This window comes from Periophthalmus magnuspinnatus, chromosome 9, assembly GCF_009829125.3.
Source record: "Periophthalmus magnuspinnatus isolate fPerMag1 chromosome 9, fPerMag1.2.pri, whole genome shotgun sequence".
Classification (NCBI taxonomy): Eukaryota; Metazoa; Chordata; class Actinopteri; order Gobiiformes; family Gobiidae; genus Periophthalmus; species Periophthalmus magnuspinnatus.
The window spans coordinates 3,980,732-4,002,884 of NC_047134.1; the positions used below are offsets into that span (position 1 = coordinate 3,980,732).

At 44.3% G+C, this 22,153-nt stretch overlaps 1 long non-coding RNA gene across 1 annotated transcript in view; it reads right to left on the reverse strand.

Annotated features, from left to right (window-relative positions):
- The window catches only part of LOC129456516 (uncharacterized), a 77,720-nt gene that overhangs the window by 16,902 nt on the left and 38,665 nt on the right, over positions 1-22,153 (reverse strand). Inside the window, exons 2-3 of the long non-coding RNA XR_008648802.1 lie at positions 13,400-13,527; positions 13,072-13,171 (exon numbers count right to left, since the gene is read on the reverse strand). This is a non-coding gene — a long non-coding RNA (uncharacterized LOC129456516). The remainder of the gene's footprint in view (positions 1-13,071; positions 13,172-13,399; positions 13,528-22,153) is intronic.

Sequence of the window (22,153 nt, forward strand, 5' to 3'; positions counted from 1 at the left end):
GAGGAAGGGATAACTAGAGAAAGGGGGAGAAGAAGAGAGAAGAGAGGGAGATAAAGCAAGGGAAGAGAGACAGGCGTGGAGAGAGAGAGATAGAGAGAGTAAAGGGAGCATCAAAAACAAAAGTGAAAAACATGTTAATATGCTTTTAATACCCCATAAAAGTCAAATACCCCCTCTTTAATACCCTACAGAAGTCAAATACCCCCTCTTTAATACCCCATAAAAGTCAAATACCCCCTCTTTAATGCCCCATAAAAGTCAAATACCCCCTCTTTAATACCCTACAGAAGTCAAATACCCCCTCTTTAATACCCCATAAAAGTCAAATACCCCCTCTTTAATGCCCCATAAAAGTCAAATACCCCCTCTTTAATACCCTACAGAAGTCAAATACCCCCTCTTTAATACCCTACAGAAGTCAAATACCCCCTCTCTAATACCCCATAGAAGTCAAATACCCCCTCTTTAATACCCCACACAAGTCAAATACCTCCTCTTTAATACCCTACAGAAGTCAAATACCCCCTCTCTAATACCCCATAGAAGTCAAATACCCCCTCTTTAATACCCCACACAAGTCAAATACCTCCTCTTTAATACCCTACAGAAGTCAAATACCCCCTCTCTAATACCCCATAGAAGTCAAATACCCCCTCTTTAATACCCCACAGAAGTCAAATACCCCCTCTTTAATACCCCATAGAAGTCAAATACCCCCTCTTTAATACCCCACAAAAGTCAAATACCCCCTCTTTAATACCCTACAGAAGTCAAATACCCCCTCTTTAATACCCCATAAAAGTCAAATACCCCCTCTTTAATACCCCATAGAAGTCAAATACCCTCTCTTTAATATCTCATAGAAGTCAAATACCTCCTCTTTAATACCCCACAGAAGTCAAATACCCCCTCTTTAATACCCCATAAAAGTCAAATACCCCCTCTTTAATACCCCATAGAAGTCAAATACCCAGTCTTTAATACCCCATAACACCTGTTAATGCTAATGCTAGCTAGCTTGTGATTATAATGTTATTTGAGAGTGACTTGTTTAACAGCACAAATCAGCTCACCTGTCGTAGTTCAGATAAATCAGGTCTTTCTGGTCAGATTGTGTTAAAACAAAGCTCAGATTAAAGACTAACTTGATGAACAGAGCTTCAGACAGAGCAGTGCCTCAGTTAGTATCACAGCCTCAGTGAATGTTATAACATCAGCTGCAATATTCTACTAAACTGTAAACTAACTGTATATAGCTCTGGACATAGCTGACCTGCTAGCCGCCGTATTCCAAACAGGAAGTGACCATGGGCGTGTTTTGGCTGCATCAATTCTGGCTCCAATTCACTTTCTATGTAAAAACTATCGCCCCTCTCTCTGTAGCTGCTTTTGTCAGACTCGTCATTTTGGTCTTAAATGTTGGTATTAACCCGCTCTATATGATCCTGGGTTTTTAATTTTACTATTGTGTCTGTAAATCAAGATGTGAACATTAATAACAGACAAATCCCGAGGTCACTTCTGCTAACGTTAGCAACATGTTTAACAGGTGATTGATGGTACAGAGCTCCTCCCATCGGAGGAGCAGGTTGAGGCAGGGCTTTGTCCTCAGGTCCTTGACTCTGAATAAGGAGTTAACCTGAAGCCCCTTCATCACTGCGGTTCCTGAAGTTCTCTTCAGGACATGTGTTTTATTCAGAGGATTATTATGATTTTGTAGATATGTTTCTAACAGAGTGTCATGTCTGTATTCTCCTTATTGGCCTGAATGTTCTGTAGATGTTTCCTCTGTGTGTTCTGTAGATGTTTCCTCTGTGTGTTCTGTAGATGTTTCCTCTGTGTGTTCTGTACATGTTTCCTCTGTGTGTTCTGTACATGTTCCCTCTGTGTGTTCTGTACATGTTCCCTCTGTGTGTTCTGTACATGTTCCCTCTGTGTGTTCTGTACATGTTTCCTCTGTGTGTTCTGTACATGTTCACTCTGTGTGTTCTGTACATGTTCCCTCTGTGTGTTCTGTACATGTTCACTCTGTGTGTTCTGTACATGTTCACTCTGTGTGTTCTGTACATGTTCACTCTGGTGTGTTCTGTACATGTTCCCTCTGTGTGTTCTGTACATGTTCCCTCTGTGTGTTCTGTACATGTTTCCTCTGTGTGTTCTGTACATGTTCACTCTGTGTGTTCTGTACATGTTCACTCTGTGTGTTCTGTACATGTTCACTCTGTGTGTTCTGTACATGTTCACTCTGTGTTCTGTACATGTTCCCTCTGTGTGTTCTGTACATGTTTCCTCTGTGTGTTCTGTACATGTTTCCTCTGTGTGTTCTGTAGATGTTCCCTCTGTGTGTTCTGTAGATGTTCCCTCTGTGTGTTCTGTACATGTTTCCTCTCTGTGTTCTGTACATGTTCACTCTGTGTGTTCTGTACATGTTTCCTCTCTGTGCTCTGTACATGTTCACTCTGTGTGTTCTGTACATGTTCACTCTGTGTGTTCTGTACATGTTCACTTTGTGTGTTCTGTACATGTTCACTCTGTGTGTTCTGTACATGTTTCCTCTGTGTGTTATGTAGATGTTCACTCTGTGTGTTCTGTAGATGTTTCCTCTGTGTGTTCTGTACATGTTCACTCTGTGTGTTCTGTACATGTTCACTCTGTGTGTTCTGTACATGTTCACTCTGTGTGTTCTGTACATGTTTCCTCTGTGTGTTCTGTACATGTTCACTCTGTGTGTTCTGTACATGTTTCCTCTCTGTGTTCTGTACATGTTCCCTCTGTGTGTTCTGTACATGTTCACTCTGTGTGTTCTGTACATGTTCACTCTGTGTGTTCTGTACATGTTTCCTCTGTGTGTTATGTAGATGTTCACTCTGTGTGTTCTGTACATGTTCACTCTGTGTGTTCTGTACATGTTCACTCTGTGTGTTCTGTACATGTTCACTCTGTGTTCTGTACATGTTCACTCTGTGTGTTCTGTACATGTTCCCTCTGTGTGTTCTGTACATGTTCACTCTGTGTGTTCTGTACATGTTCACTCTGTGTGTTCTGTAGATGTTTCCTCTGTGTGTTCTGTAGATGTTCACTCTGTGTGTTCTGTACATGTTCACTCTGTGTGTTCTGTACATGTTCACTCTGTGTGTTCTGTACATGTTTCTTGTGTGTTTTGTAGATGTTCACTCTGTGTGTTCTGTACATGTTTCCTCTGTGTGTTCTGTACATGTTCACTCTGTGTGTTCTGTAGATGTTCACTCTGTGTGTTCTGTACATGTTTCCTGTGTGTTATGTAGATGTTCACTCTGTGTGTTCTGTACATGTTCACTCTGTGTGTTCTGTACATGTTCACTCTGGTGTGTTCTGTACATGTTCCCTCTGTGTGTTCTGTACATGTTCCCTCTGTGTGTTCTGTACATGTTTCCTCTGTGTGTTCTGTACATGTTCACTCTGTGTGTTCTGTACATGTTCACTCTGTGTGTTCTGTACATGTTCACTCTGTGTGTTCTGTACATGTTCACTCTGTGTTCTGTACATGTTCCCTCTGTGTGTTCTGTACATGTTTCCTCTGTGTGTTCTGTACATGTTTCCTCTGTGTGTTCTGTAGATGTTCCCTCTGTGTGTTCTGTACATGTTCCCTCTGTGTGTTCTGTACATGTTTCCTCTCTGTGTTCTGTACATGTTTCCTCTGTGTGTTCTGTACATGTTCACTCTGTGTGTTCTGTACATGTTTCCTCTCTGTGCTCTGTACATGTTCACTCTGTGTGTTCTGTACATGTTCACTCTGTGTGTTCTGTACATGTTCACTTTGTGTGTTCTGTACATGTTCACTCTGTGTGTTCTGTACATGTTTCCTCTGTGTGTTATGTAGATGTTCACTCTGTGTGTTCTGTAGATGTTTCCTCTGTGTGTTCTGTACATGTTCACTCTGTGTGTTCTGTACATGTTCACTCTGTGTGTTCTGTACATGTTTCCTCTGTGTGTTCTGTACATGTTCACTCTGTGTGTTCTGTACATGTTTCCTCTCTGTGTTCTGTACATGTTCCCTCTGTGTGTTCTGTACATGTTCACTCTGTGTGTTCTGTACATGTTCACTCTGTGTGTTCTGTACATGTTTCCTCTGTGTGTTATGTAGATGTTCACTCTGTGTGTTCTGTACATGTTCACTCTGTGTGTTCTGTACATGTTCACTCTGTGTGTTCTGTACATGTTCACTCTGTGTGTTCTGTACATGTTCACTCTGTGTGTTCTGTACATGTTCACTCTGTGTGTTCTGTACATGTTCACTCTGTGTGTTCTGTAGATGTTTCCTCTGTGTGTTCTGTAGATGTTCACTCTGTGTGTTCTGTACATGTTCACTCTGTGTGTTCTGTACATGTTCACTCTGTGTGTTCTGTACATGTTTCTTGTGTGTTTTGTAGATGTTCACTCTGTGTGTTCTGTACATGTTTCCTCTGTGTGTTCTGTACATGTTCACTCTGTGTGTTCTGTAGATGTTCACTCTGTGTGTTCTGTACATGTTTCCTGTGTGTTATGTAGATGTTCACTCTGTGTGTTCTGTACATGTTCACTCTGTGTGTTCTGTACATGTTTCCTGTGTGTTATGTAGATGTTCACTCTGTGTGTTCTGTACATGTTTCCTCTGTGTGTTCTGTACATGTTCCCTCTGTGTGTTCTGTACATGTTCACTCTGTGTGTTCTGTACATGTTCACTCTGTGTGTTCTGTACATGTTCACTCTGTGTGTTCTGTACATGTTTCCTCTGTGTGTTCTGTACATGTTCACTCTGTGTGTTCTGTACATGTTCACTCTGTGTGTTCTGTACATGTTCGCTCTGTGTGTTCTGTAGATGTTTCCTCTGTGTGTTCTGTAGATGTTCACTCTGTGTGTTCTGTAGATGTTCACTCTGTGTGTTCTGTACATGTTCACTCTGTGTGTTCTGTACATGTTCACTCTGTGTGTTATGTAGATGTTCACTCTGTGTGTTCTGTACATGTTTCCTCTGTGTGTTCTGTACATGTTCACTCTGTGTGTTCTGTAGATGTTCACTCTGTGTGTTCTGTACATGTTCACTCTGTGTGTTCTGTACATGTTTCCTCTGTGTGTTCTGTACATGTTTCCTCTGTGTGTCTGATCTGATTCAAATGCTCCTCTGTGTTTTTAAAGTTGTTTCATCTTTTCTATCACTGCACTGAACATTCATCTGGTGCTTCCGCAAACTCTGGCTCTGAACCAAACAAAGTGCAAACTCTGAACACCATTTGTAGATGTTTCATCTGTGTGTTGGTTTCTCTCTCTCTTTCTTTCATATCTGTTTTTCTTATTGTCTCTCTCTTTCTTTCATATCTGTTTTTCTTATTGTCTCTCTCTTTCTTTCATATCTGTTTTTCTTAGTCTCTCTCTCTTTCATATCTGTTTTTCTTAGTCTCTCTTTCTTTCATATCTGTTTTTTTATTGTCTCTCTCTTTCTTTCATATCCGTTTTTCTTATTGATTTATTTCTGTGATGAATCTGCCGTTTCCCGCTGTGTGTTTTTACAAATGGCGGTGTTGTGTTTGTGGCGTTCTTGTCGATCGGCCTCAGTGAGAAGACGAATAATTAAAATGATTTATTGGAATTGGGGAAAAAAATGGTTCTAATAGTTCACTCGTTCTACAAAGTGATGATGTCATAACCTCAGATGGAGGGCGGGGCCTGGATAACTCTGTATAACTTTAGTATATAACTTTTAGTAGAGAGGTACTGGTTTTAAAGAGGGGGTATTTAGCTTCTATGGGGTATTAAAGGGAGGTATTTGACTTGTCGTGTGGGAGTATGGGTGATCTAGGCTTGTGGGCGGAGCCTCGTACAGGCTCATACTGCTAACTATAAGGAGGGTTTGAATAGGGCCTGGGAGAGATCTCTAGATTACTCATGCATTAACATGCATGGACAACATTTAAAACCTTTTCAGGCATGTTTTTGATAAGGGAACAGAGTTGAAACATGAAAGTTTAAAAAATGATTTTGCTGAATACCTCCACTTTAAATAAATCTTCAAACTCCACAAACGCTGAACCTTCTCATTATTATTATGGAATCAGCTCCACAGACTTGTCACATTGATCTCTTAAAGCAAGGGTGTCAAATTCAAATTCACAGAGGGAAACTGTGACTAAGTCGGGGGCATTCTGGGATTCATATTAGAGGTGCATGCACTATACCGGCGTGGTGGCCGGCGGGCCAGCTCTAATACATATTTGATATGATCTGGCCTGAGTCTGACATGTCTGTCTTAAAGTCCTTGACCATGCCCTCGTTTTTGGGGTTTCTGTGATAAACGCTGCTGCTCTGTGTCTATATAAATGAGAGTTTCCTCTCCCATTAGTCGATCTGCCCCAGGGCAGCTCTGTGGAAGACGGAGGCCACTGAGTGTGGCCGTCGTCAGGGTAATGACGCTTCATTAGGATGAGGGGGCGGGGCATTAGAGGAGAGGGGGCGGGGCCATTTGTCAAACACAACACAGAGGGTTAATCAGGGTTTCACTTGCACAGGCTCAGAGCTGATCAGGTGATACTTGGTGAAGCCTGATCTCTGCAGGCCTGTAATGTTCCATAGTATGGCATTAAACTGGTGGAGCCAGTGCAGGTCAGGGGTGTATAAGATCCACTTTACTGTCCATGTAAAGAAATGTGTCCTCTGCATTTGACCGGTCCCTCAATGTCTCTGGGTTAAACCTGTCAGGAGCAGTGGACCCATCTCCAGATCTTAGACTAATCTTGGTCAGTACGACCTCAGCTGGACCCAGATACAGAGAGAACATGCACATTTCACACAGGCAGAACATGCAAACACCACACAGACACAGAGAGAACACGCAAACTCCACACAGACACAGGAAGAACACACAAACTCCACACAGACACAGAGAGAACATGCAAACTCCATACAGACACAGGTAGAACACGCAAACTGCACACAGACACAGAGAGAACATGCAAACTCCACACAGACGTAGGGAGAACATGCAAACTCCACACAGACACAGGGAGAACACGCAAACTCCACACAGACACAGAGAGAACATGCAAACTCCATACAGACACAGGGAGAACATGCAAACTGCACACAGACACAGAGACAACATGCAAACTCCACACAGACACAGAGAGAACATGCAAACTCCACACAGACACAGGCAGAACACACAAACTCCATATAGGTAGAGGGAGAACACGCAAACTCCACACAGACACAGGAAGAACACGCAAACTCCACACAGACACAGGAAGAACACACAAACTCCACACAGACACAGGGAGAACATGCAAACCTCACACAGATTAACCTGGGTGATATACAATAATTAGACTGCTGCCACCGCGACCCGGGCCCCGGATAAGCGGAAGAAAATGGATGGATGGATGGATATACAATAAATAAATTTCCCATCATCAGAATTCTACATAGAGTTTTATAAATGAGATTAGATCTGTGGAGAGGCGAGCCCTTTCACAGTGAGAATGCTTCAGGTTGGTTTTAGTTTTGCTTTAATGTTTGAGCCATAAACACCTGTCACTGAAAAAAGGCAAAATAAATATATTTAGGATCAAACTGTGAAACTCTCAGGGAAAGTAAAAACTCTCTCTGTCCTCCCTCCTCAGAGCCCTCTCTCTCTGTCCTCCCTCCTCAGAGCCCTCTCTCTCTGTCCTCCCTCCTCAGAGCCCTCGCTCTCTCTGTCCTCCCTCCTCAGAGCCCTCGCTCTCTCTGTCCTCCCTCCTCAGAGTTCTCTCTCTCTGTCTCTCTCCCTTCCTCTCTCTTCCTCTCTTCATCCTCTTGACGTTTCCTGCAGAATAAAAAACTCACCCATCTCCTCTGTTTGTATCCGTTTTTCTTCTTTGTGTTTTTTCTTTCCTTTTGTCCATCTCTTCTGGTCCACATCCATCACTCTGGACACGGGCTAACGTTAGCGCCTGGGCTAACACAACACAAGGTCAATTAGACTGACCCCACACAGCGTTAGCGTTAGCATCTCGCTCAAATGAAGAGCAATGGGCCTCCAGTGCAGGCTAATGAGCTAAACGCGCTAAAGCCGCCAAAACAGACTGGTCTAGAGTCCAGATCATCAGTCCTGGTTTAGACCCGGACCCGGACCAGAGAGATAGACCTCGTTTAGTCCTGGTCCAGACCCGGACTCAAGCCAGAGAGACAGTCCTGGTTTAAACCTGGTTTAGACCTGGTTTAGTCTGAGTTTATAGGCCTGGTTTAGTCCTGGTTTAGTCCTGGATTAGATCTCATTTAGATCTGCTTTAATTCTGGTTTAGACTTGGTTTAGTCCTGGTTTAGTTCTGGTTTAGTCTGAGTTTACAGGCCCGGTTTGGTTCTAGTTTAGTCCTGGTTTAGACCTGGTTTAGTCCTGGTTTAGTCCTGGTTCGGTCCTGGTTCGGTCCTGGTTCAGTCCTAGTTTAGTCCTGGTTTAGACCTGGTTTAGACCCAGACTCTGCACGGCTGAATTATCAACGTTGGACTGATACGATGTCTGGGAAATGCTCCAACATCACGACAATCAAAAAACCACAAACACACGGGGCAGATGTTATTTCTGTGTTCTCCCTCTTCTCCCCTCTCTCACTCTCTTTCCCTCTCCTCTACTCCCCCCCAGCTCTCCTTCATTCTCCCTCTCTTCTCTCACTCTTGCTCCTCCTCTCTCTCCTCCTCCTCCTCTCTCTCCTCCTCTCTCTCCTCCCCCCTCCTCCTCTCTCTCCTCCGCTCTCTCTCTTCCCCCTCCCTCTCTGTCTCTCCTCCATTCCCACTCTCTCGTCCTCCCTCCCTCCCTGCTCCTCTGACAGCCTGTTGTTCTCTCATTCCCCTTGTTTTGCTCTTGTCGTCTTAAATCGGGTTGTGAGTAATTAGCCTGAGCCCGCGGTTGGACCGGAGACCCCCGGGACCCCCCAGAGTCCAGAGTCCGGTCTAAGTCCAGATTAATGTGCTGCGTTTGTGTCCCGCAGGAAAACGGCCCGCTTAATAAAGAAAAATAATTCCACGAGTTCAGGGCAGTTCAATGCCCCATCGGAGCGCGGGAAAATACAACACCTCCTCCCAGGCCCACAAACACTTCAGACTTCAGAAAACTGTGAGCACTTTAAGGACCAGAGACAGAGACCTGGTTTAGACCGGTTTAGAACGGGTTTAGTCTTGGTTTAGTCCTGGTTTAGACCTAGTTCAGACCAGGTTTAGACCAGGTTTAATCGTGGTTTAGTCCTGGTTTAGAAAACATCGAATTGAATAAATGGAATAACATGTTTAATGCCGAGTTACAGGTGCAGCTTTAACTAAACCACTTTAACTTACTCACAGTGAGAAGAGCAACTCGAACTTTTACTTAAGTGAGAGTACTATGGTTACTTAAAAGACATAAAATAAAAGGCTACAATTAAAGTATGTCTCGATAAAAGTACTCTCTGCTATCTCCATGTTACAAGGACAGTTTGTTGTGAAGTTTACTTTAAAAACAAAAAATCTGTAAGTGTAAAGGACAAAGACTTATCTCTGTTTTCAGGGTACAAAATTAAAATGTTCCCTCTGTTCCCAGGGTAAAGAAATGAAACGCTCCCTCTATTTTCAGGGTACAGAAATGAAACACCCTTTATTTTCAGGGTACAGAAATGAAACACTCCCTCTATTTTCAGGGTACAGAAATGAAACGCTCCCTCTATTTTCAGAGTACGAAAGTGAAACGCTTCCTCTATTTTCAGGGTACAGAAATGAAACACACCCTTTATTTTCAGGGTACAGAAATGAAACGCTCCCTTTGTTTTCAGGGTACAGAAATGAAACACTCCCTCTATTTTCAGGGTACAGAAATGAAACACACCCTTTATTTTCAGTGTACAGAAATGAAATGCTCCCTCTATTTTCAGGGTACGAAAATGAAACGCTCCCTCTATTTTCAGGGTACAGAAATGAAACACTCCCTCTATTTTCAGGGTACAGAAATGAAGCACACTCTCTATTTTCAGGGTACGAAAATGAAACGCTCCCTCTATTTTCAGGGTACAGAAATAAAACGCTCCCTGTAATAACCACCAGCCCTGATGGATTCTGGTTATTAGCCAATCACAAAGATGGATGGCCTCCATCGACCAATCAGATGCAGCGCTCTGATCCTGTTAGCAGATAGCACCAGCGCTAATCACCACCTGCACCACGATACAGGTGAGATAAAGAGGAGCCAAAGACCGGACTAAAGCTGGACTAAAGCTGGACTAAACCTGGACTAAACCTGGACTAAAGCTGGACCAAACCTGGAATAAAGCAGGACTAAACCTGGACTAAACCTGGACTAAAGATGGACTAAACCTGGACAAAAGATGGACTAAACCTGGATTAAAACCTGGACTAAAACTGGACTAAAACTGGGCTAAACCTGGACTAAAGCTGGACTAAAGCTGGACTAAAGCTGGACTAAAGCTGGACTAAAGCTGGACTGAAGATGGACAAAAACTGGATTAAACCTGGACAAAAGATGGACTAAACCTGGACTAAACCTGGACAAAAGATGGACTAAACCTGGATTAAAACCAGGACTAAAGATGGACTAAAGCTGGGCTAAACCTAGACTAAACCTGGACAAAAGATGGACTAAACCTGGACTAAACCTGGATTAAACCTGGACTAAACCTGGTCTAAACCTGGTCTAAACCATGACTAAATGTAGACTACACGTGGACTAAGCGTAGACTAAACCTGGACTAAACCTGGACTAAACCTGGACTAAACAGGGACTAAACCGGGACTAAACCTGGTCTAAACCTGGACTAAATCTGAACTAAACTTGGACTTAATCTGGACTAAATCTGGACTATGGTTACTTCAAATCAGTTTAATGACACTGCTCTGCTTTGAAAAACACACATATAAAGTTTCACTGTGTAACCTTTCTGGGGGTAATTTCCAAATTGCTTATTGTCATGCTGATGTAATTGCTTTGCCTGGAATGTTCTGCAGTATGGCATTTAACTTTTATAATAACAATAATACCAATAATATTTATATAGCGCTTTTCCAGACCCACAAAGCTCCATACAGTGCATATTTCATTCTCTCCACACTCACACACATTCACACAGGTTTTTAAGGAAGGGGCGTTACCCTCAACAGCCTCACTCCGGATTGGCTCTTTGGTTGCTATGATACTCAGGGTCAGAATTCCAAATATGCAATTGGGCCCCAGATTAGCTGCTATAACTGCTAGCCTCTGCACAGATCCGACCTGTACCTTGGCCAGCAGGTTGTGTTGTTTGTTTGTGGTGCAGGTGGAGGTGCAGAGGTGATGTGTGGGGTTCATTACACCATTGTCTCCTGTAAAGAATGGACAGCGCAGTAGCAGCAGTAGTTGTAGTATCAGAGGTAGTAGTAGTAGTAGTATTATTAGTACTAGACAGATGCATCCATCGTCAGGACCCTGGTGGTATTTTTAGCCCAGCCCAGGTGCACTGTGTCTGGGCTCGGCTCCTCCCTCCACCCCCTGGTCTGGTTTGGAGCTCTGGTTCAAAACCACAGAGAGATGGGGTTTAGTCCTGGTTTAGTCCTGGTTTAGTCTCGGTTTAGTCCTGGTTTAGTCCTGATTTAGTCCTGGTTTAGTCCTGGTTTATTCCCAGTTTACTCCCAGTTTAGTTCCAGTTTAGTCCCAGTTTAGTCCCAGTTTAGTCCGGCTTCAGTCCTCAAGTAGTGCTGGGTTTAGGCTGGGTTTTAGTTCTGAGCTTAGTCCTGGTTTAGACCTGGTTTAATCTTGATTTAGTTGGAGTTTTAGTCTTGATTTCATCCTGGTTTGTGTTGGTTTAGACCTGGTTTGGTCCTAGTCAAGTCCTAGTTTAGTCCTGATTTAGACCTGGTTTAGTCCTGGTTTAAACCTGGTTTAGACTTGTTTAAGCCCTGGTTTAGCCCGTGTTAAGTCCTGGTTTAGTTGTAGTTTTGGGTTTGTTTAGTCCTGGTTTACTCTGAGTTTTTGGGTTTAGCCCTAACTTACTCTTTGTTAGTTTTAAACCAGGACTGGCAGAGCTAAACCAAGTCTAAACCAGGACCAGGTTTAAACCAGGACCAGGTTTAAACCAGGACCAGGTCTAAACCAGGACCAGGTCTAAACCAGGACCAGGTCTAATCCCGGACCCGGTCTATGCTGAGTTCGCAGACCCTGACAGTGATTCATGTTATGGTCTGGACCTCAGGGGGACCACACAGATCCAGGTCAGGACTGGACCAGTATTTATAGAAAGTACAGGAGCAAGACCCACAGAGACCGGGTCTAGACCAGGACTAGACCAGGACTAGACCAGAACTTCATATAAAAGACGTTTGTGCTACTTTGCGCTGGTCTCAGGGGGTAAAACAAAGCAGGTTTTTGTTCATAACTGAAAGGCGGTCAGTCAGAACTCTGCTACTGCTGTTCTGTCTTTGTGCAATACACTTCTCTCCTCCTCTCTCTCTCTTCCTCTCCCCCTTTCCCTCTTTTCTCTCCCATCTCTCCCTTACTTACCCCCTTCCTTTCTCCCCCTATCCTCTACCTCTCTTCTCTCTCTCTTCTCTCTCTTCCACCACCTAACCCACACTCTCTTCTTTCTCCCCTCCTCTCGCTTCTGTCTCTCTTTTATTTGTGGAGCATCCATCATGTCCAGTAGGTGGCACCTTTTGGATAAACACACATCCATCAGTGTAGTTTTTCCTCCCTCACGTTTGGACCAATCAGAGCAGTTGACGGAGAGAAAGGCATGGACCATTTAGTCTCAGGTTTACGTTTAAAGTGGAGATATTAAACAAACTGTTCTAACGCTGTTCCTCATCAGAAACATGTCTTTTAGATGTCATTCATGCATGTTTGAGTAATCTAGTGATTTGGCTCTATTCAAACTCTCCTTATGGTGAGCAGTACGAGCCTGTACGAGACTCCGCCCAAAAGTCACCCCACGTCGAACACAGCAATTCTCCAGAAATATACAAAAACATGATACAAACTGTACACAGCAACTTCACAAACCTGATTGTGTTGTCATAGTGCTCTGAAGGGGGAGCGACTTAGCACGGAGAGAAGTTTACAAAACATGCTACTATGTTTTGGGCGAATATAGAATTTTCAAAACAATAAAAGGAAACATGGTGATCTAAATATGTTATGTGTTACAGTTAATACCCCATAGAAGTAAATGACCTTCTTCTTTAATACTCCAGAGAAGTAAAGTACCTTCCTCTTCAATACTCCATAGAAGTAAAGTACCTCCTCTTTAATACCCCATAGAAGTAAAGTACCTTCCTCTTTAATACTCCAGAGAAGTAAAGTAACTCCTCTTTAATACCCCATAGAAGTAAAGTACCTTCCTCTTTAATACTCCATAGAAGTAAAGTACCTCCTCTTTAATACCCCATAGAAGTAAAGTACCTCCTCTTTAATACCCCATAGAAGTAAAGTAACTCCTCTTTAATACCCCAGAGAAGTAAAGTACCTCCTCTTTAATACCCCATAGAAGTAAAGTACCTCCTCTTTAATACCCCATAGAAGTAAAATACCTCCTCTTTAATACTCCATAAAGTAAAGTACCTTCCTCTTTAATACTCCAAAGAAGTGAAATACCTCCTCTTTAATACTCCATAGAAGTAAAGTACCTTCCTCTTTAATACTCCAAAGAAGTAAAGTACCTCCTCTTTAATACCCCATACAAGTAAAATATTCCTCTTTAATACCCCAGAAAAGTAAAGTACCTTCCTCTTTAATAGTCCATAGAAGTAAAGTATCTCCTCTTTAATACCTCATAGAAGTAAAGTACGTTCCTCTTTAATACCCCATAAAAGTAAAGTACATCCTCTTTAATACCCCATACAAGTAAAATACTTCCTCTTTAATACCCCAGAGAAGTAAAGTACCTTCCTCTTTAATATGACATAGAAGTAAAGTACCTCCTCTTTAATACCCCATAGAAGTAAAGTACCTTCCTCTTTAATACTCCAAAGAAGTAAAATACCTCCTCTTTAATACCCCGTACAAGTAAAATATTCCTCTTTAATACCCCAGAAAAGTAAAGTACCTTCCTCTTTAATAGTCCATAGAAGTAAAGTACCTCCTCTTTAATACCCCATACTTTATCACTGCTCCTCTTTGATTTTCTCTGTGAAATCCAAATGTTCCTCCTGCCCCAGGGCTGAGTGAGGAGCCCAGGAGGATTGTGGGAAGTGTAGGAGGCCCAGGGGGATTGTGGGTAGAGTAGTCCTGACCTGTTTGAGCTGCAGCACAAGAGAAGAGACAAGAGTGATCTACGGTAACATTTAAAACGCTCAAGTCAGCAGAAAGAGAGAGAAGAGGAGGAGAGATGGAGGGAGAGGGAGGAGAGATAGAAGGGAGAGAGAGGAGAGAGAGAGAAGGAGGGAGGGAGAAGAGGAAGAGAAAGTGACAGAAGAAGAGAGAGAGAGAGAGACAAGACAGGGAGAGAAGGAAAGGGGTGATGTGAGAGAGCAGAGCTAAAAGCAGGAGGGGGGGTGAAGAAGGGATGAAGGGAGGGGAAAGAGGAAAAGTGGAAGAAGAGGAGAGAAAAGGGAGAGAGACAAGAGAGGGAAAGAAAGAGGAGGAGGGTGAGAAGAGAGAAAATAGAGATGGGAGATGAGAAAGAGAGAAAGAGCAAGAGGAAGAGAAAGAGGGAAGGAAGGACAGAAGAGTGAAAGTGAAAAAAGAGGAGATGGAAAAGAGGGAGGAGAGTGAGGAGCAGAGAGATGAGGAGGAGAGAGGAAAAATAGAGAGAAACTCAGAGAGGTGCAAAGAGAGATAGCGCAGGACTGAAAGAGAGAGAGAAAGAGAGAGAGAGAGAGAGGGAGGGTCATTTTGTACATGTCAGATCCAGTGAGAAAGAAGAACAATTACCCACAATGCCCCTGTGTCTGAGATTTTAATGAAACAAGCGACAAAAAGAACAGGAAGTAAGTAGTTTGCGTGTTCTCCCTGTGTCTGTATTGAGTTTGCATGTTCTCCCAGTGCCTGTGTGGAGATTGCGTGTTCTCTCTGTGTCTATGTGGAGTTTGCATGTTCTCCTTGTGTATGTGTGGAGTTTGTGTGTTCTCCCTGTGTATGTGTGGAGTTTGTGTGTTCTCTCTGTGTATGTGTGGAGTTTGTGTGTTCTCCCTGTGTATGTGTGGAGTTTGTGTGTTCTTTCTGTGTCTGGCTACAGCTGAGGTCGTCTTGACTAAGACTAGCTCAAGACTAGCTGGAGATGGTCCTTCTGCTCCTGACAGGTTTAATCCAGAGACATTGATGAACGGGTCAAATACAGTGTGAAACTTTCTGGAGATGGCACGTCTCTTACATGATTCCATGGAAACAGAAAGTTAAAGTCATACTATGGAATATTCTCCATGGAGATAGATAAGTTTTATGCCACACTGTGGAATATTACAGTAAAAAGGAACAACATCTCCATGGAAACAAGCAGGAGCAGACCCTGCTGCAGTCCAAATAAGAGTCGGGTTTGTGGAGATGCAGCCCGTTCACTGTAAAAACACAGTTTTTTTAAGTGCAACAAACAGTCAATTTTTTGGGGATAAAAAGTTACATGCTGTGGCTTTAACCATTGTATAAAAAGGAAAAAAAACAAACAAAGATAAAGCTCATGTCACTTTAGACTTACTCACAGTGGGACAAGAAACCACAACTTTTACTCGAGTAAGAGTACTGTTACATTGTACACTATAATACTCAAGTAAGAGTACGGTTCACTACTATAGATTACTTGAGTAAGAGTACCATTACACTGTACAGTATAATATTTGAGTAGAAGTGATAAAAGTATTCATAAAAGTACAAATACTTCAAACTTACTCAGGTAAACATGAATTACTACTACCCTCCTCTGTTCATTCTCAGTCCATACACTCGTTTACTCTCCACTCTCCCTCTCCATCCCTCTCTTCCCTCCCTCTCTCTCTCTGGGGAATCACACCCACAACCCGGCGCCGCAGAACAACCTTTAAAAGTGAAAACAATTTTGTTGTAATTCCCAAAACGCTGTTCTGTTTCTGCTTAAAATTCACCTCAGAGACTCGCTAATGTAGTCCAGCGAATGAGCCCGCCATCGATCCCACGAATAAAACACTTTTACACCAGCACCGGGAGGTTGTGGGTTAGACTCCTGATCTGAGTAGAGTGTGCATGTTCTACCTGTGTATAGGAAGTGGTTTAGTCCAGGTTTAGCCCTGGTTTAGTCCCAGTTCTGATTTAGTTCAGGCCTGGTCCTGGTCTAGTCCTGGTCTGTAGTGCTAGTTTAATCCTGGTTTAGTCCTGGTACAGTCCCGGTTTAGTCCTGGTTCAGTCCTGGTTTAGTCCTGGTTCAGTCCTGGTTCCATCCTGATTCAGATCTGGGTCAACCTGGTTCAATCCTTGCTTAGTCCTGGTTTAGTCCTGTTTTAGTCCTGATTAAGTTCCTGTGTAGTACCAGTCAAAGTTCCGGTTCAATCCCCATTTAGTCCTGGTTCAGTCATGGTTCAGTCCCGGTTTAGTCCTGGTTCAGTCCTGGTTCAGTCCCCATTTAGTCCTGGTTCAGTCTTGGTTCAGTCCTGGTTTAGTCCTGGTTCAGTCCTGGTTTAGACCCGGTCCGAGTCCTGTTTTGACGTAAATCCCGGTGACAGTCCTAAAGGGCAGACCTGATCGATGTGAGTCTTAAAGAACAGACTGTGCTCCTAATGCTCCTAATGCCCCTAATGCATACAAATCACAGAACTACAAACAACATGGCTGCCGATCAATCCCTTCTGGTCCTCATGCATACAAATCACAGAACTACAAACAACATGGCTGCCGATCGATCCCCTCTGGTCCTCATGCATACAAATCACAGGACTACAAACAACATGGCCGCCAAATGATCCCCTCTCCCCCTAATGCATACAAATCACAGGACTACAAACAGCATGGCCGCTTATCAATCCCCTCTGTCCTTAATGCGTACTAATCACAGGACTACAGACAACATGGCTGCTGATCAATTACCTCTGCTCCTCATGCATACAAATCACAGGACTACAAACAACATGGCCGCTGATCGATGCCCTCTGCTCCTCATGTCCCTAAATCCAGATATGAACATTAATAACAGACCAATCAGACACTGTCTTTCTCTGAGGTCACTCCCATTAGTGATAGCATGTTAGCAGCGGGTTTGATTGACAGCATTGCTAAGCACATGCTCCTAGTTAAACCAGCCCGAGTTCCCAAGTTCTTTTTAGTACTTGTGTGAGCACAAACCACAGGACTACAAACAAGATGGTCGCTGCTTGAGCCCGTGCTGTGTGCAGCAGAGTGACACAGAGACAGGAATGAAAATAAAATGTTGTGTTTCACAAACTGTGAACCACGGACCAAAGGTTGAAGCCACATTTTTTTGTTCCAATGCCGAAACCAAGACCTGTCTGTGAGATGAAAAACACTGGTAAAATGGCAGAGAGTGAAAAGGGGTGAGAGTGAAATTTAGAGGACTAAAGGGGAAAGTTAGGGGGCAGGAGGAGGGGCAGGGTCTGGAGGACTGAAGGGGAAAGTGAGGGGGGAGGAGGGGTGGGGTCTGGACTTATGAAGAACAGTGTGATTGGTCTAACAGGTATCCACACTTCAAACTCCGCCCCTGCAGCCAATGTGTTTGTTAGGGCAGTCCTGTGTGATGTGACCAACTACTTGAAATCATTTTAGACCAGAAAGCTGCTAGTTTACCCAGTCTGTCAAAAATGACTGGGGACTCCGTAGTTAAATAGCAGAAAAGATTGATCAAAAATGGCTTAATAACAGAAACAGACCCATTGATTTCCTGTTCAAAAATAACCAAATACTGTTTGGAATCTACATTTTTCAAATAACAGTTACAGAGCAGAGGGTGGGGATAGGGGGTGGGTGAAAACAGACTTTGTTGAGCACTCAAGCCTCAACTACAGGACAATACAGGACATACACAATCATCAAAACACAGCTGAGGCATGATGAGTTCAATTTAAACAGTTAGCAGTGGTTCAAAGTTACTCACTTACCTCAAACATTCAGAGCATCCACGTTATTCACCATGATGAGTTTATAAGGGCATTGCACAACTCTCACAGACCAGAGCTGAGTTTTGCAGACAGTGAGACAAGACAAAATGTGTGTGAGAGTGCCTCCTGCTGCTCTGTGTGTGTGAGCGCCCCCTACTGCTCTATGTGTGTGTGTGTCGCTGATGCAGCAGATCGATGGGGGCCTTTGCAGCTGTCACTCAGAAAGAGAGAGAAAAGCATTAGAGAGAAAACTGATCATCAAAGTCTATACACTCCTGGAGAGAAGAGAGGGAAGAGGAGGAGAGAGAGGAGTGACACAGAAAAAATAAAAGTCTCAAGAGAGAGAGGAGAGAGATGAGAGGAGAGAGGAGGAGACCGAGCAAAAGTTTAAAGTTCAAGGCAGAGAGAGGGAGGAGAGAGAGAGGAGAGGGGGAGGAGAGAGAGGGAGGAGAGAAAGCACTGTGTGATTGGTTGATCTTTATTGTATCAGACATAGAAAGTTTCAGGTGAAGTCAAAATGAGGCATGTGACCTTTGGAACCTCCAAGTAATCTCACAGAGGGAGGGAGAGAGGGAGGGGAGAGAGAGAGAAGGAGGGATGAGAGAGGGAGGAGAAAGAGAGAGGGAGGGAGCAGAGAGGGTGGGAGGAGAGACAGAGGGAGGGAGGGGAGAGAGAATGAGGAGAGGGAGGGGAGGGAGGCAGGGGGCTGAGAGAGACAGGGAAGGTGGGAGAAGAGAGAGAGGGAGGAGAGAGATGGAGAGGGGGAAAGAGAGAGGGGGAAGGGGGTGGAGGAGATGTGGACAGGGAAAGAGAGAGGGGCAGAGGAGGGTAGACTAAGGAGACCGATCCCAAATAGAAGCATTTCAAATGAGTGTGGTTCAAACTAAAGTTGTGTTTCTCAAACTGTGGGCAGCACAGCAGACCAACGATTAAAATTTTATTATTCAAACGGGATGAAGGAATCAAACCCGAGACCTGTCTGTGAGATGACAAATTTGTAGTCCAAATGGGCAGGTGCTCCCTCACAGATAGAGACAGGAACCCAGGATAGAGCCGCTGCTCCTCCACATCCAGATCAGCAAATGGGCACATCTGCAACATGTCCTTTCTGGTCCAGTCCTGGTTTAGTCCTGTTCAGCCCTGGTTTAGTCTTGGTTCAGTCTTGGTTTAGTGCTGGTTTAGTTCTGGTTTGGTCCTGGTTTAGTCTTGGTTTAGTCTTGGTTTAGTCCTAGTTTAGTCTTGGTTTAGTGCTGGTTTAGTGCTGGTTCAGTCGGGGTTTAGTCTTGGTTTAGTCCTGGTTTAGTGCTGGTTTAGTCTGGGTTAGGTCCTGATTCAGTTCTGGTTTAGTCCTGGTTCAGTCCTGGTTTAGTCCTGATTAGGTCCTGATTCAGTTCTGGTTTAGTCCTGGTTTAGTCCTGGTTAGGTCCTGATTCAATTCTGGTTTAGTCCTGGTTCAGTCCTGGTTTAGTCCTGGTTAGGTCCTGATTTAGTTCTGGTTCAGTCCTGGTTTAGTCCTGGTTAGGTCCTGATTTAGTTCTGGTTCAGTCCTGGTTTAGTCCTGTGTCACAGATTCATGACGTTATGCAAACATCGATCTCCGTGTCGTCTGTCAGTCTGGAGGAAAAAACTCAGACTGAAACAAAAAATATGAAAATGTGAAAGGGAGGAGGGACCAACCAATCAAAGAGTGAACCAGGACCAGGACTAAACCAGGACTAAACCAGGTCAGATCCCTTTAGCAGGCCGCTGTGAACACCAGGTGCCACAGGGGGCAGCAGTGAGAGCTGTTGTTGTGTCCTTAGGCAAGACTCTTCACCCACATTGCCTAATATGAATGTGGTGTGTGGGTCTTGGTGATGGGAGGAGCCGATAGTGCAGATTGGCAGCCGCACTGTCCCGGGGCAGTGGAGTGAATACTCCAGTGTTTGGGCATCTGATATTAACCAAGTCCATCAGGCTCTGTTCACTTTTGTCACTGACAGAATCTGATGAGAAAGATCTCCCTCCCTCTCTCTCTCTCTCTCTCTCTCTCCTTCTGACTCTTTCTCATCCCAACTTTTTAGAGATTTTTTACTTTCTCTCTCCTCCTCCTCCTCCTCCTCCTCCTCCTCCTCTCCTCTTGTGGCTGACCCCTCTCAGGTGTTGTCTTGCAGACATGCTGCACATTGTGGACTCTCTCTCCTCTCCTCCTCCTCTCCTCCTCCTCTCTTCCTCCTCTCCTCCTCCTCTCTTCCTCCTCTCCTCCTCCTCTCCTCTTGTGGCTGACCGCTCTCAGATGTTGTCTTGCAGACATGCTGGTGACAGGTAGTGTTTTTTAAGGAGCTCTTTTAGAATAACATTGATCGTGTTGTTGTTGTTGCGTCGACAGAAAACGATTATTCAAATCCTCGACCTTTGGACCTCCCACGAGACCCGGCTCTGCTTAGTCCGGCCTTTTGTGTCCTTTCAGCTGTCACTCACCCAGTCCTGCTTTAGACCGGGTTTAGTCCTGATGTAGTCCTGGGTTAGACCTGATGAAGTCCTGCTTTAGACTAGCTTTAGATGTAGTCCTGGTCTAGTCCTGGTTTAGTCCTGATGAAATCTTGATGTAGTCCTGGTTTAGTCCTGATGAAGTCCTGGTGTAGTCCTGGTTTAATCCTAATGAAGTCCTGGTTTAGACCTGATGTAGTCCTGGTTTAGTCCTTATGAAGTCCTGGTTTAGCCATGATGAAGTCCTTGTGAAGTTCTGGTTTAGGCCTGATGTAGTCCTGGTTTTGACCCGGTTTAGCCTTATCCAAACACATCTTGAAACATGGAGCATGAAACCTAGATGCTCCTGACCTTTAACCCCTCTAGTTCAGGCTCATGCTAAAAAACATCAGACCGACATGACGGCCCTTGACTTGACCTGACACTGTCCTGCTCCAGAGGCTGTGAGAGAAACTGTTACTGGTCTCTGTGGGGTCACTGGTCTCTGTAGGGTCACTGGTCTCTGTGGGGTCACTGGTCTCATTGGGGTCACTGGTCTCTTTAGGGTCACTGGTCTCAGTGGGGGTCACTGGTTTCATTGGGATCACTGGTCTCTGAGGGGTCATTGTTCTCATTGGGATCACTGGTCTCTGAGGGGTCATTGATTTCTGAGGGGTCACTGTCTGTGGGGTCACTGGTATCTGTGGGGTCACTGGTCTCTAAGGGGTCACTGGCCTCTGAGGGGTCACTGATTTCTGAGGGGTGACTGGTCTCATTGGGGTCACTGGTCTCTGTGGGGTCACTGGTCTCATTGGGGTCACTGGTATCTGTGAGGTCACTGGTCTCTGAGCGGTCACTGATTCCCTTTGTTCCTGGATAGTGTCTTTCCTTTGCAGCCATACTTCTAGATGGAATTACCTCAGAAACAACAAAGGTGGTCGGTGGTGTCCCACAGGGTACTGTACTCAGGCCATTACTGTTTTACATTTTTTGTACATGGCCGACCTCTACACACAAACCAAGGCACTACTGTCCGCCTATCGCTGTGTTTCAGATGACATCACCATATTCAATCGACCAATCATATTTAATACAGATGGGAGTAGCTCAAATGAATCTTGTTCAAAATCAGAAATCTCTAAGGTTCAACATTTGTGTATGTCTAGAGTATGACATCATCACATTCTAGAGTCTGAAAAATCACACCAACATCAACCCACCTCACTCCAGCTGACCACCAAACCCACCACGAAACCCACCTCGCTCCAGCTGACCACCAAACCCACCACCAAACCCACCTCGCTCCAGCTGACCACCAAACCCACCACCAAACCCACCTCGCTCAAGCTGACCACCAAACCCACCACCAAACCCACCTCGCTCCAGCTGACCACCAAACCCACCACCAAACCCACCTCGCTCCAGCTGACCACCAAACCCACCACCAAACCCACCTCGCTCCAGAGTCTTGAGTTAGACCTGGTTTAGTCCTGGATTAGACCAGTTTCACTCTTGACTTTAGTTCAGAAGTGAAACTCTTGGGCTTTTATTGTGACACAGACAGGAAGTGATGGATTTTATTTTTATTTCCTCTTTTATTTCCTTTATAGTGCAGAGAAGAGCCATCGACCAATCACATAAGAGATAAGGCTACATCGACCAATCAGATTCACTCTAATCTCAGATCAGTCTG